Source organism: Megalobrama amblycephala, linkage group LG1 (assembly GCF_018812025.1).
Source record: "Megalobrama amblycephala isolate DHTTF-2021 linkage group LG1, ASM1881202v1, whole genome shotgun sequence".
Classification (NCBI taxonomy): Eukaryota; Metazoa; Chordata; class Actinopteri; order Cypriniformes; family Xenocyprididae; genus Megalobrama; species Megalobrama amblycephala.
The window spans coordinates 63,000,794-63,015,203 of NC_063044.1; the positions used below are offsets into that span (position 1 = coordinate 63,000,794).

Here is a 14,410-nt window from a genome sequence, read left to right on the forward strand (position 1 = left end):
GATGCGCACTTCAGCTGAGCCCGAAAGTCTGCGAGCTACGCGGAGGAATTTACCCGGCAGTCAAAGTGGCATTACATCACGAAAGTGCAGACTCAGAGGAAGACCATGAGGGTTTAGGGTGCCATTTGGGACCAGGCCAATCTCTCCCTCATTTCTCTAACTGGAAACCAAAACTTGCCCCATTGCTACTCAAAACTAGTCCAAAACTAGCCCAATCATGTTTCAGGGGGGCTCCCCTGGTAAAAATCACGTTGCAGGGGATAAAATCCGTGTTTTTGGAGGGGTTCCCCTAGTAAAATTCGCATTCCAGAGGCTAAATATCATGTTATTTGGGATTGCTTAAACCCGCAGACATGAAAAACAACCCGCAGCAACAGTGTAAAAGTAGCCCAATTCCGGGTAGACTTGGCAACACTGCAGGAAACACACTCATATATTTCTACTTGTACTCAACCTGAACCCTTTGAGCACCCTCTAGTGCGCACACAATTATTGCCAAAAAGCTCTCCGATTAAAATAATCGACTGATTTTGCAGTTTCGCTCACTCACAAAGGTCACTTGTTTCATTCCTGGATGAATCAGTGTGTTTGAACGAATCGATTGATTGAGTAAATGAATACATGACTCACTCATACAGATGCCACTTGTTTTCTACTGGTGTAAAGATGTACCTAACTGGCTATAAATATAAATTAACTGATTTTGTTAATTTGTTCACATTAATTTGGTGTCATACTTCAAATAACAAAATTGACAGTTATCAATGTACAAAAATAGGCATTGAACTTCTTATAGCAAACACATTTCAAACCAGTCATTTCAACAGGGATCAATGCGATCTTGAATTCTGCATTAGGATGAAAGATTTCCCCACTTCGAGTTCAAATTGGTCACATTGATTCGACACATTGGCCAACAGAAAACTATATGGTTTGAAAATGACTTCTTTGTGAGCTGTGCTTCAAACATCACTACAATGGACCTTTTTAAAAATTTGCTAATGTGTAGTTTGGGCCTCACTAATATAGCACTGAAGTGTAAGATTCAGTGTACAGAAAACAGCCTAAAATGGTTTGCTGTTCTTAGGTATAGTTTAGCTGCGTAGTCGAGTTGGTATTTAACTGGTATCCAGCTGTCCTGGAGTCCTGCTGGCTACCACCCCCTTTAAAACCAGAAAACAGACAAGCTATAACTACTGTAAGCTGATCTAAGCTGTTCAGCAGAGTTTGTGAGTGTTCACTCGTGACAGATTTTGTGACTGATGTTGTCAGCACAGTCTGTTTGTGTTTTGGTTGATTGACACATAAACACAGATCTTGTGGAACCACTCACTGGTCAGATTGAGGTTCACTGACACTAAGTGAGGCTCTAAGCGCACTTTGCTCTCTGCATGTGTCCACAAATATACACAAACACACTTACAGAGTAAGCAAATACTGATGAAACACTTGCTTTGGTGTTGCCTAGGAAACTTTCTGTCTGTAGTACTGCGTGTGTGTGTGTGCGTGCGTGCCTTGATATTGAAGTTCAGAAGCTGAATAATGGATGAGAAGGTTGATGTAATTTCCAGATGTATTTTGCTGCTTCTGCTTCTTTATTGGTGCTGCCCAGGCAAGAGGCCAAACCTGGTGTGGAAAGTGACAAAACAAAAGGAGAAAAAGAGACACAAGAGAGGGAGAGAGATGAAAATGAAGTCTTTGAAGAGTGACATGCACACTTGACATGCACAAACACTGTCAACATGCGCAAACATTCTCAAGCAAATATTTAGACATCATCTCCCTCTCAGCCGTGGTGCTGATTGGTTCACACAGATGCTCTTGCTCTCTCTATCCCTGTGGTGCGAGCAGTTAAAGGTGAAGGCTAAGTGAGATTCTTTCTAGTCTGTCACCAGTCTGTCTGACCCCTGAGACCGGTCAGAAGTGAGTCAAGGGTTAAAATGTTCTGTTTGATTTTGTCAGATGAAACCAAGGTGGTTTTATAATACCTGACGAAACCTGTTAGCATTCCCATTCATTTCAATGGCAGTGACTCAACTAGAGAAAATATGCCATCATTTTTTGGAGCCAATCAGCTGAACCATAAATGCTATTATGGCTGCATGATTTATCGTGATTAAACCGCAGGAGATTTGGCAAAGGCTGAGATTATTTTATGCGCAGCTTGTCAGAGCTGTACGGCTCTGTGATCAGTAGTAAATCCTTCTCCATCTGAAAGCCAGAGGGCACTCTTGCGTAGAAACTCCAAATATGCCCTGCTGCAGAAGAAGATAACACAGAAGATTGAAATGCTTTGATTGATTAAACATGACTAATAAACACACGACTGCCTTATTTTGTGTGAGAAGCGACATCATCTCACAGAAGGACGCTCAACTGTCATTATGAAGTGAGTTTGGAGTAAAAACAGGATATTAAATGTTGTCTTTTGTTGGACAAGATGTTAATAAATGCTTCTCATGTCTGGAAAGATGTTTGATGCTTTTTGAAATGTACATTATAAGTGACTCAAACTCACAGTGCTTTCAGATGGATTAGTTTTGGAGCCATACTCCATTGACAAGCTGCACATAAAAAAATAATCACAGGCTTTGCGATTTCATAATTGCACTAAGAATCGCATTTAAGTTCAATGTTACTTTTTGTATTGTGCGATAAATCGTGCATCCCTAAATGCTATGTGACTAATTGCTCAGAAGGTGATGTTGTGATAATGCTAAATGGCAAAGGCTGTAGACATTGGAAAATACAAATAAATGAGCGAAAAATGTAATCACTGGCATTACAATATTTAGTAATACATGATATAATTAAATACTTACAATAGAAAGATGGTTTTTGACCACATATTGATGTAGTTACAGCATCTACCACTTAGAAACCAATGCCGATGATAACCAGATAAAACCTTCAACCTTGACGAAGCACAGAATAAAGTCAAAATGAAAGAGAAGTAGCAACAGATCTTTTCTTCCATATTGTGACGTACATCCAAGTGAAACGGATTATCAAAAAACAAAAAAAAGTAGGTCGGTGACTCATCAGTTGTTGATTGGATGGAGGCAGATCTGAATGCGAGCTTGCAGCTGATTGTAAGAAAGGGGCGGGGTTTACATGTACAAAATGATTGGAGAAGTCCTGCATAGATCACCAGACAGAAGTCTGTCATTTCACCAGAAGATCGAGTTATGACATTTTAATTAAACATTACAAGGTCAAAACAAATTTTAAAAATGAAACACGCATAGATAAATCATTCACAATAAGATCAATAACATGCATTTAGAAAATAGATAGGGTAAATATGTATTTCATGATGACTTAATCAGTTCATTCATCGTCATCTTGACAAAATCCTCAAGCAAAGGGCTTGCAAGAATGCACCATTCAATATGGTTCAGTGGGGGGAAAAAATCCCACAAAAATAGATGAGTAGGCTACTCTTAATGGAAAAGCTTCCTATGAGTGGTTTGTCTTTTCCTCCTGTCTCTGGTAATGGCACAGAAGTGAGGCAAGACAAACACACACTCACACATTACAGCAAAAATGACACCGCACATTGTTGACTATAATTATTGGGTGTTGATGCTAATGTTAGTACTAATTAACATTTTGTATTTAATTGCTGGTATCATTTGCTTTTGCTGACATGTTAGGAATAGTTCACCCAGAAGTGAAAATCATCATTTATTCAAGTCGTTCCAAACCCGTATGACTTTCTTTTATCTGTGGAGCACAGAAGAAGAATTTTAGCAGAATGCCTTTTTCTGAATAATGAGAGCTAAAGGTAGAGGTTAAAGTAAAGCTTTCAAGCTTTAGATTTGGAACAAAATGAGGGTGGATATTTTTTCACTCTTGGTTAAGATGTTAATACAAGTGTTCCTATAGCTCCTCTAGTATAGCCATGGTAAGTCATTTTGGGTGAAATCATTTGTGCGTGAGAGTGAGACAGGTTGAATATAATTGGGCATAGTGCCCCACCCATCATGGCTTTCAGCCAATCAGATTCCCCCTGCTAGGTGATTGACACATCAGGAGTGCACACGAGGCCCCATATCGGCTGACACCTGCTGCTTTACAATATGTCGTCCTGTTCCTCTGAGAGCACAAGAAAAACAACACTCATTCACACATCAGACTTTCCTCTCATTTTATGTTCACTCTACACTGTTTTCTCACCTCTCTCTTTTTCTCTCTGCACTCACACACACACACACACACACATAAATCTTATAGTGTGGCAAAAACACTAGGGAAATTAAAGCAAATCAGTCAGCCTTCACACCTATGCTTGAACACAGCCTAAATCATCACTCATATCACTGTTTTTCTAAACACACGCATACGTTCTCCTTTAAACCTGCACACACAATCAGATTTACCCTGCACAAGCCTCTAATTCAATCACTCTGCCTCATTTCAGTTTGCCTTAGATTACACCCTTGAGACAAACAGAAGGAGACACATGCAGTGTGCAGTATTGTGCGGCAGGGCTTTAGGGTTGAGTTGACAACCACAACTGCAGTCAGTGGGCTGCAGCTGCTATAATACAAATGTACATTTATCTGCCTTGGGACAAGAAAAAATTGATATCAAGCTGAACTGTTCTTTCTCCAGTTTTTCCCCCCCTCGCAGTCTTTGCTGATACACAGGAGAAGATGTGTTCAGTCAAATGCAGTGGTCTGGTAAGGCAGCTTATGTTGACAGAGCATCTAATCTAACTTTGCTCTTTACTCATACACTTTCACTTATTACAATTTCCACTTATATCAACACATAGAACTATAGTCAAACCAAAAATTACTAGTGGGTGCAGACACTATAGTTCATTTATGTAAGTGAGGAAAGCAAAATAAAGTAAACTGTAACATATTATACCTAAAAATTCTTCATGGACTACCAGTAAAATTGATAAAAATTTGGAACTAAAAATGAATCAGACACTTTGACCTGACCATGTTTTGGTTAGGTGTTAACTGACATAATTAATTGTTTCTGAAACAGTTTAACCCTGAGATCTTGTCATATTTTATTACCATTTTTTTTTTAACTATAGTGAATAAACTTTATTAATGAATGAAATGTTCAAGGTGTCTGAATAAATTTAGGTTTGAGTGTGTATATGTATATATATATATATATATATATATATATATATATATATATATATATATATATATATATAGTAATAAAGCAATAAGCCCCAAGAAGCCGTGGTTTACAGTGAATTTATAACAGCTAAGGGGCATTGTTAGGCATGACCTTAGCTGTTATAAATTCACTTTAAACCATGGCTTCACGGGGCTTATTGCTTTTATAAAACGGTTACCACACAATACAAATATTAAAGCCAAAAAATATGCATTAATGCAACTTTAATGAAGTAAAATCATTAAAAGCCTTCCTTCCGCTGGAAAAAATAAACAGCAACAGAAGTTACATTTATTACACCATTAGATGGCGGCATGGAGTCACTCAGTAGTAAAGACTTTTATATTGAAACTTGTTGTGAACACGCTTTATAGCGCTGTCAGTAGGGACTTTAAGCAGCAGCTGCTGATACAACGGCAAGTGTCAGCAGGGCACTCGAAAACCCATCAAATGTTAAAAGGACAAGATCACAGCAGGCATTCAAACGGATTTTTTATTATGAACACAGGACTGACCTGAAGGAAAATGCTAAATTTGAATGCAGGTAATACACTCGCTCACTCGATATCTCTTTCTCACAATACTCTTCTACATAATACAGTAAGCTAAAGCTTCAATGAACAAAATCAAGAGAGAACAAACATATGTTTACACTGCTAAGAGTGGTTGCTAAGACAGACGCAGCAACATCTTAGCACTCAGTGGCGCAGCGATACTTATGTAATGTTTTCGGGAATTTTACAACGGCTTTAAACGCGGCTCAACCATAGACTGTAAAAAAATATGGATGTAGTGTCCGTGACGTCACCTGTAGATTTCTGAAGAGCAGTTTTGAAGCGAAAATGAGGCCGCTGTCATCTTAGCTGCGCGTCACCGCACGTCACTCCCGGATAACTGAAAATGTGTAGAGGCGGGACGTGGTTGGAGCTGATATCTATGGAAGGCCAAAAGGGCCAAAACGTGTGAAACTGTTTACATGTTAAGACGTAATTACGTGTTTACACGTCAGTTTCACACGTTTTGGCCCTTTTGACCTTCCATAGATATTGCTGATATCTAAACCCCGCCCGCCTAGCTCGATGTGACCATCAATGGAGCTATCTATCTTAGATACTATCTAAAATATTAATGAAGATAAGTTATATCATTAGAAAGTTCTAAAGGTTTACTGTCAATCTACGTTTTTTTTTTTTTTTTTTTTTTAAGATATAGATGCTCCACCAGTAATTAATTTGTGTCCGGTGTGCAAATAACAACACGAAAAATCAGACGGGACTTCATACCTTTATAATGAAATAGTGATCGCGAGGTGAATCCAATCCGTCACACTTAGGTAAAATATGAGAGTCCATTGAAAAACAAAAAACAGTACTTTTTGTCCACAAAGCGTTAAATCCATGAAATATTGATATATTATCCATTGTTAGCATCACATTTCTTCTGAATGACCTGCCCTTCATCATCGTTCTTCAAGAAATAATGCAATCTGAGCAGCTTTTATTGTGTAAAACTGTATATGATCGTATATATCTCACAAACAAATGAGCTCGTGTCCAAAGTATAATTTTTCAAAATAGTGCAGCAGTTTTAGTTATAATATTCAAGCAGTGCTGTCGGAGTTGTATATCCTCCTGGTATTGTCATTGTAGTAAATCTCACGAGCAAAACTTTTATCCAATGCCAAGACGATCCAACAACGTGTGTTCTGTTTATCTTCTGCATGCGTGCACATCTACACAGATGCACTGTCTCGAATATTAGCCTATGCAGCAAGCAATATTTTATAATTGTATAAAATAATCCAGAAAAAAGCACAAATATGGCTGAGATGCCAAATTCAGCGCCTGAAATTAGCTGTAGAAGTAACATGACGGCTCACAGACAGCAGCGGCAATCTACCTGTCACTCAAGTGGCCACACCCTTAATTATGCAGAACTTTAAGACGTAATATAATTTAAATGGATGAGTTATAAAAACATTCACCTCCCTCAGAGTTGTCATGAAGGGCAAAATGATCAGTATAGACCAAGACCACAATTTGAACCAGGCTGTAAACATGTTTTTTTCTGCTGTAAACTTGACCGTTTTAACATGGGACTCAATGAGATTCTGCTCTCTTTTGGAGCCTGTCCCTAGCGGCCAGTCGATGAATCGCAGTTTAAGTCACTTCTGTATTGGCTTCACGAGAGACTGGGGGAGGTTGCCGCTTGGGCTCAACCAATTAGAATCAAGGGTCGGAACTATCCGTTTTATATATTATATTATATTATATTATATTATATTATATTATATTTTATTATATTATAATATATTATATTATATTATTATAGGAACAGAACATCCATTCCCTGGTTTGAACAAATCATTGTCATGTCTAGCCAAGTTGGACAAATCAAACAGTGCCACTAGTGGTAGGCTACAGAAATGACATAGGTCACCTTTAGAGAACAACAATAAAAATGAAGGTAAAATGAATACTAATATAAAGGATGAGCAATAGTAAAATTGAACAAGTTTGGTGAGAGAAAGACACAAGAGTTGATCAAGCCCTCTCTCTCTTTCCCTCCCTCTCAACACAATCTCTATTTACACTCATAACCCCTCAGCTGGTCTGCTGTTCACCACTTCACTTGATGAATTCTATTCACTTCTTTTCAACAGTTATCTCTCCTAATCCTCTCTCTCTTGTTCATCATTCATTGTCCAAGTCCTTGTGGATGTGTGTGGTGCATTTTTATGTATGTAATCATATCTATAAAGACTGCTAATGAGCTTATTGGAGCACAGACAACACACAGCGTAGCCTGGCACACACACACACGTGCCTCAGGGGTCGCCACAGGGAAGAGTGAAATTAACATAATCTATCCTATTCACGCTGACACTCTCCTCTTTGTTTGCAGTAAATGAACTCTAACCCCTGACACCATGACTGTAAAACACCCACATACACACTGCCTTGCTTCACAAAGAACAATTAGATATGAAACTTTAACTAAACTGGGGGAACAGCAGCAATGAGATGTGATACCAGTGATAGGCTGTAGACATATCAGCCTGACCAATTGAGTCATTGCTATTTGGCTAAATTAAGAGTATCAGTTTATAACTTTACCTGCTTCACCAAAGGGTCAAGGGTTGGCTGGTTAGTGTAGCTCTTCCTGGTAGATGCCATATCTATATTTAAAGGGTTAGTTCACACAAAAATGAAATTTCTGTCATTAATTACTCACCCTCATGTCGTTCCACACCCATAAGACCTTCGTTCATCTTCAGAACACAAATTAAGATATTGTTGATGAAATCCGATGACTCAGTGAGGCCTGCATCGCCAGCAAGTTCATTTCCTTTTTCAATGCCCGGAAAGCTACTAAAGACATATTTAAAACAGTTCATGTGACTACAGTGGTTCAACCTTAATGTTATGAAGCGACGAGAATGCTATTTGTGCGGCAAAAAAACAAAATAGCGAATTTATTCAACAATATCTAGTGATGGGTGATATCAAAACACTGCTTCATGAAGCTTCGAAGCTTTACGAATCTTTAGTTTCGAATCAGTGGTTCGGAGCGTGTATCAAATTGCCGAAGTCACGCCCCCCAGTGGTGAACCTTTGAAATTTTGAAACACTTATGACATAACAAAGCCTCATTTACTGAAATCATGTGACTTTGGCAGTTTGATACACGCTCCGAACCACTGATTCGAAACAAAAGATTTGTAAAGCTTCGAAGCTTCATGAAGCAGTGTTTTGAAATCGTTCATCACATATTGTTGAATAAATTAGTTTGTTTGTTTGTTTTTTTTGGAGCACAAAAAGTATTCTCGTCGCTTCATAACATTTAGGTTGAACATTAAGGTTAAATATGTCTGGGTATCTGAAAGTGTTAATTATCTTGCTGGCTATGGAGGCCTCACTGAGCCATCGGATCTTATCAAAAATATCTTAATTTGTGTTCTGAAGATGAACGAAGGTCTTACGGGTGTGGAACGATATGAGGGTGATTAATTAATGACAGAAGTTTCATTTTTGGGTGAACTAACCCTTTAATATATTGAAGGTCTATATAAGAAGGTCTAAAAAGTTACAAAACACAAAGTCACTCAAAAAGGGAGTTAATCTCTGTATCAGTAAGCACTGTTTCTGAACTCACTGAAATGCCTCGGTTGAGTTTTCTTCTGGGAACGTACACGTCACAATATTCCTTATTTTAATAATTCTCGCCAAAGCATATGCAAAAACGGGGCGAGGCCTGGTTGAGTTGCATTAGTAGTGCGTTAAAACTCATGTTTATGTTAAGGAGCGTGACTTTTCTAAAACCAATTACATACACTATACATATCCAGCTGACCAATTAGAGAACACTGTGCATTTCAGTAGGAGGGGCTTTAGACTGGAAATGAACTTTGAAAAAGGGTATAATATGGCTTCATTAAGTTTTGTGAACATCTCTTTTGCTAAAATTAAATTGTATAATATAAAGGTCTGCATGCATTGGCCACTGAAAAGCTCATATTGACATCTAACTCATTCAAAGGTTATAGGTTTAGGTGCGACCCATGCAGTAAGACCCCTCTTCCTGCCGGCAGTACGGTGTCCTTGAACAAAGCTCGGCTGATATTACCACTGCACTCTGGGTATTGTATGATGCTCTGGATTGAAAAACATCTGCCAAATGATAGGGAATAAAGGAAGCTCAGCGCTTTTTCTGGAAACCTACACAGTGCTGAAACAGGCACTTCTGTTTGATTGGTTTTGAGATTTGGGAATGTAACACACACACACACACACAGGAAGGAGGACAAATCTGAAATTAACTGTCACTCTGGCGAAATGATGTATCTTACTGTCACACAAAAACATGTTTACTGAGGCATCTAAATTAAAATTAAAATTTTGTTTTTGAAGTATATGTTTTTGAAGGAAGTCTCTGATACTTACCAGTAAAAACAGCAGTACTGTGAAATATTACATTTTAAAATAACTGTTTTCAATTTAATACATTTAAAAGCTAAACTCCAGTCTTCAGTGTCACATGATCCTTCAAAAATCATTCTGATATACTGATTTGCTTAAGAAACATTACTTAATATTATCAATGTTGAAAACAATGTGCTGTTTAATATTTTTTGTGTAAACCATGATACATTTTTCAGGATACTTTGATGAATAGAAAGTTAAAAAGAAAAGCATTTATTAGAAATATAACTCTTTTTAAATCTTTACTAACAATTTTGATCAATTTAATACATCTTTGCTGAAAGTGTTAAATCCATAAAAAAAATCTTACTGACCCCAAACTCTCTCTCTCTACAGTTATGCTCATATATATTTGGACACAGGTATGTTTTTTTTTTTTTTGTTATTTTAGATGTTTACCAAAACATATTCAATTTACATTTAATAATATGGCCTTAAATTGCACACTCTCAGCTTTAATTTGAGGGTATTCACATCCAAATTGGAGGAAGGGTTTAAGAATATGTAGCCCCTCCTTTATCAAGCAACCAAAAGTAATTGGACAATTGACTGTGGGCTTTTCCTTCATTATTTCTTCATCAGTTAAGCAGGTAAAAGGTCTGGAGTTGATTCTAAGTGCATGTGGCATTTGTATTTGGAAGCTGTTGCTGTGAATCCACATGATGTGGTCAAAGGAGCTCTCCATGCAAGTGAAACAGCCCATCGTTAGGCTTCAAAAACAAAACAGGAACATTAGGAGTGGCCAAATCAACAGTTGGATAGATGGTGCTTCACAGTACAGATGGACAATACTGCAAAAGGTAAAGAAGTGGAATATTCTGCAATAGCAGAGTCAATCTCCTGATCTCAATCCAGTCAACCCTAGTAAAAAAAAAGGTATACTTTATTGCATTTTAAATATATTCCCTTTTTCTATAGCACACTGCAAATATACTAACAAAAAATGTACTATCATTAAATATATAAAAAGTATATTAGTATCATATTTTCACAATGCAACTTTTAACACACTTTAAAATAATTGTACTTTAGTATATTTTCTAAAAAATATATTTTAGAAAAATATACTTGAAGTGTAAGTTCAGTTTATTTTTTAAAAGTGTATTTATTTGCACTTTATAAAAATATATTTGAGGTATATTTTAACAGTGTGCTGAAAATGATCATTGTAACAATGCACTGAAAGTATATTTAAAAAATACATTATTTAATATCCTGAAGTTGTAGTGTATCTAATGTTAAATTTGAGTATATTTTTTAAGTTTACTTCTTCATCCTTGGAATTCATTACATTACTTGTGCTATTTATTTCAGTATGAATGCATTACAAGCCCATTTAGTATATGCAGTGTAGCCTATACAATTTCCAAATATGTGTAAATGTTTATTAAGTTTACACTGGCAGAATCATTTTACAGTCGTACACACAAATCTATATTAAACAACACACCAGCAGCACAAGTAATGCGAAAAAATATGTCGAGTGGTTAAACTTATCGGAATTCAAATGTCTCTTCAACTTGGTCTGTGACCAATCAGATTTTGTTGCTCACTGCCTTCAGCCAATCAGAGCTGCTGACGTCACGGTCGTCGTCTGAATCTCCTCGCTCAGTCACTCAGGTGAAGTATAATGTCGCAATGTATAATTTATTTAATAAAACACTGAAAGCGCAATACATCGCTCAATCTTGGGGATTCTGACCAGTTCAATCAAGTGACATCGCAGCCTGACCGTGATGGCGACGACAACCGGCTAATCTAATGGCCTACGCGATCCTGAAAGAACCGGAGAAAAGTGCTGCTATTGGGAGGTGAGTTGTAGTCTACCAGTTAACTTTATTTTATTTTCTTTAACAAACGGAGAGCGATATTTCGGCTTGATATCTCCTTTTTGAGTTTTTGTGTGGTGGTTTATGGCACATGTTTGTATGCAGCACCAAAACATTAATATGATTGGTCAAATCGGCCCATATTCTGTACGATATTAATTCATAAAGTGTTGTATGCTTGACTATGTAACGTTACCGAAAATATCGACATGCCATTCTGATACAGTTCCCTGCTGCTAATCCTCATTTACTGTTCAAAAATAGTATTGGTTCAGTGTAGGATTTAGACAGACTATTGTAAACGTGAATAAAGAGTTGAACATGCTGTATTATATCTTTGGTATATTCTGTCAACAGATGCTGTTCTTCACGAGTCTCTGCGGTCATCATTGTGCCATCAGACACAATGAGAAGCTCATCAGAAAATGGAATATAATGTGTCATTTGTATTTGTGTACTGAGGGTTAGGGTTCTTTAATGAAAAACATGGTAAGTTTTGCTGAATCTAAGTTTAAATAAAAACTATTGGATTTGTTAATGGAATATGTCTCTTCATTAGTGATGTTACATTTTATTTATTTTAATGGCCTTGAAAACAAATGCATTCAACTTTGGGAAAATGTGTTAAACTGTATTTAGATAGTAGCACAACTGTATTGTGTGAGATTATGTAATTCAAAGTACAGTAGTCAACATTTGAAGTGGATCAAAAAAGTTAGGACAACTTTGATTAAAGGTTTTGATCCGCTTCAAATGTTGACTATATTATACAAAGTATAAGTAATAACAAAGTGTATTGTTATTGACTGCAAAGTGTGTAATGTTTAATATTTGGAATAAGCCAAAGGTACTGAGTATACAGTACTATTACCTGTAAAATAATATATTCATTGTATATTGCTTGTGTTTTCTGAAGACACTCTTAATTATTTTGTAATGTACTTAAACCACAAATAAAGTGTACTTATAACACAAAGTGTACTCATAACAGAAATAAAGTATACTTATAACACAAATAAAAGTATACTTATAACAGAAATAAAGTATACTTATAATACAACGTATATTATAACAAAAAATTATACTTTTAACACAAAGTATACTTATAACACAAATTAAGTACACTTTAATATCACTAATCAAGCATGTAATTAGTCCCTACACAAACATATACTTAAAGTGTACTAAGTATACTTTAAGTTGTTCCAATTTAGTACACATAAGTATACTAAATATACTTAAAGTTGTATTTTAATACTACTTAATTTCAACTTAAATATACTTAGTACAAAATTAGTTGTTTCAAAATAGCACACTTTAAATGAACTAATCATTAACACACTTGAAATATACTAATAATTAGTCTTGCTGCAAGTATACTTAGTATACTTTTTTTTCACTAGGGAAGCATGCTTTTCACTTGGCAGACCCACCAACAAACAACAACTGAAGACAGCTGCAGTAAAGGCCTGGATAGCATCGCAAAAGAGGAAACCCAGTCTTTGGTGATATCTATGGGTTCCAGACTGTCATTGCCTGCAAATGATTCTCAAAAAAAATATTAAAAATGAACATTTTATTTATCATTATATTCATTTGTCCAATTACATTTGAGCCCTTGAAAATAAGGGGATTTCCTAAACGTTTCACATATTTTTGAAAGTCTGTGCTTCAATTTTATCTTGATCATTTAATTTTAATTTTGTTCTGGTGGCATACAGAGCTAAAGTTATGAACACGTTTTCTTTTAGGGGCTCTTCTTCAATAATAATCATAAATCCTGACCAAAACTAAGAATACATTTTCACCCTGCCCTTCATTATTCATGAAAATATTTGAAAGCAAACTCTGCCCCCTACCGACACATTAGGTTTAGTGCAATTGTTCAAACAGGTATGTAGAATCACGTTTCACAAGCATTTATGTAAAGAAAGTTTTCATTAAATCCTTTTGGGTTACTGATAAGACAAACTTTTTTTTCTAGCAGTCACATAGCAGACATATTCTTTATTCATTTTTAAAAGCAAATTCATAAAACAAAATATTCAAAACAAACAAAAAATGAGCAATGAGCAAAAAATGAGCAATTTTTCATTGTCTTCACAGGGACTGAAGATGCTTTCTTTTTATCATTCAGTCAAAAAAAAGTGTTTCCCGTAATCTGATTTCTGTTTGTTGAGGGTGAATTCAGGCTGAACTACTCACACAAACTGTTTCACAAAAGCATTCTTGCATAATCACGACGGCATGTGTGACATAATAGTCCAGGTATGTGGTGAAATCACATGATCTGATGCTCTGTATGATCTGGTCAATATCAAACATGTCATTTCAAACACACCATTGTGAGAAACAACTGTCTGATGTCGTACTGCAGTTTCAGGCCACATGCGACATGGTCATGCCATTTCTTATAATTATATTAAAGGCCATTCTCATACAAATCTT

At 36.3% G+C, this 14,410-nt stretch overlaps 1 long non-coding RNA gene across 1 annotated transcript; it reads left to right on the plus strand.

The window, feature by feature from the left end:
- Window positions 1-10,707: 10,707 nt before the first annotated feature.
- On the plus strand, window positions 10,708-13,908 carry LOC125278801. The gene is made up of 2 exons (XR_007187272.1): window positions 10,708-11,009; window positions 13,366-13,908. It is a non-coding gene; the product is annotated as an uncharacterized LOC125278801 (long non-coding RNA).
- Window positions 13,909-14,410: the final 502 nt, after the last annotated feature.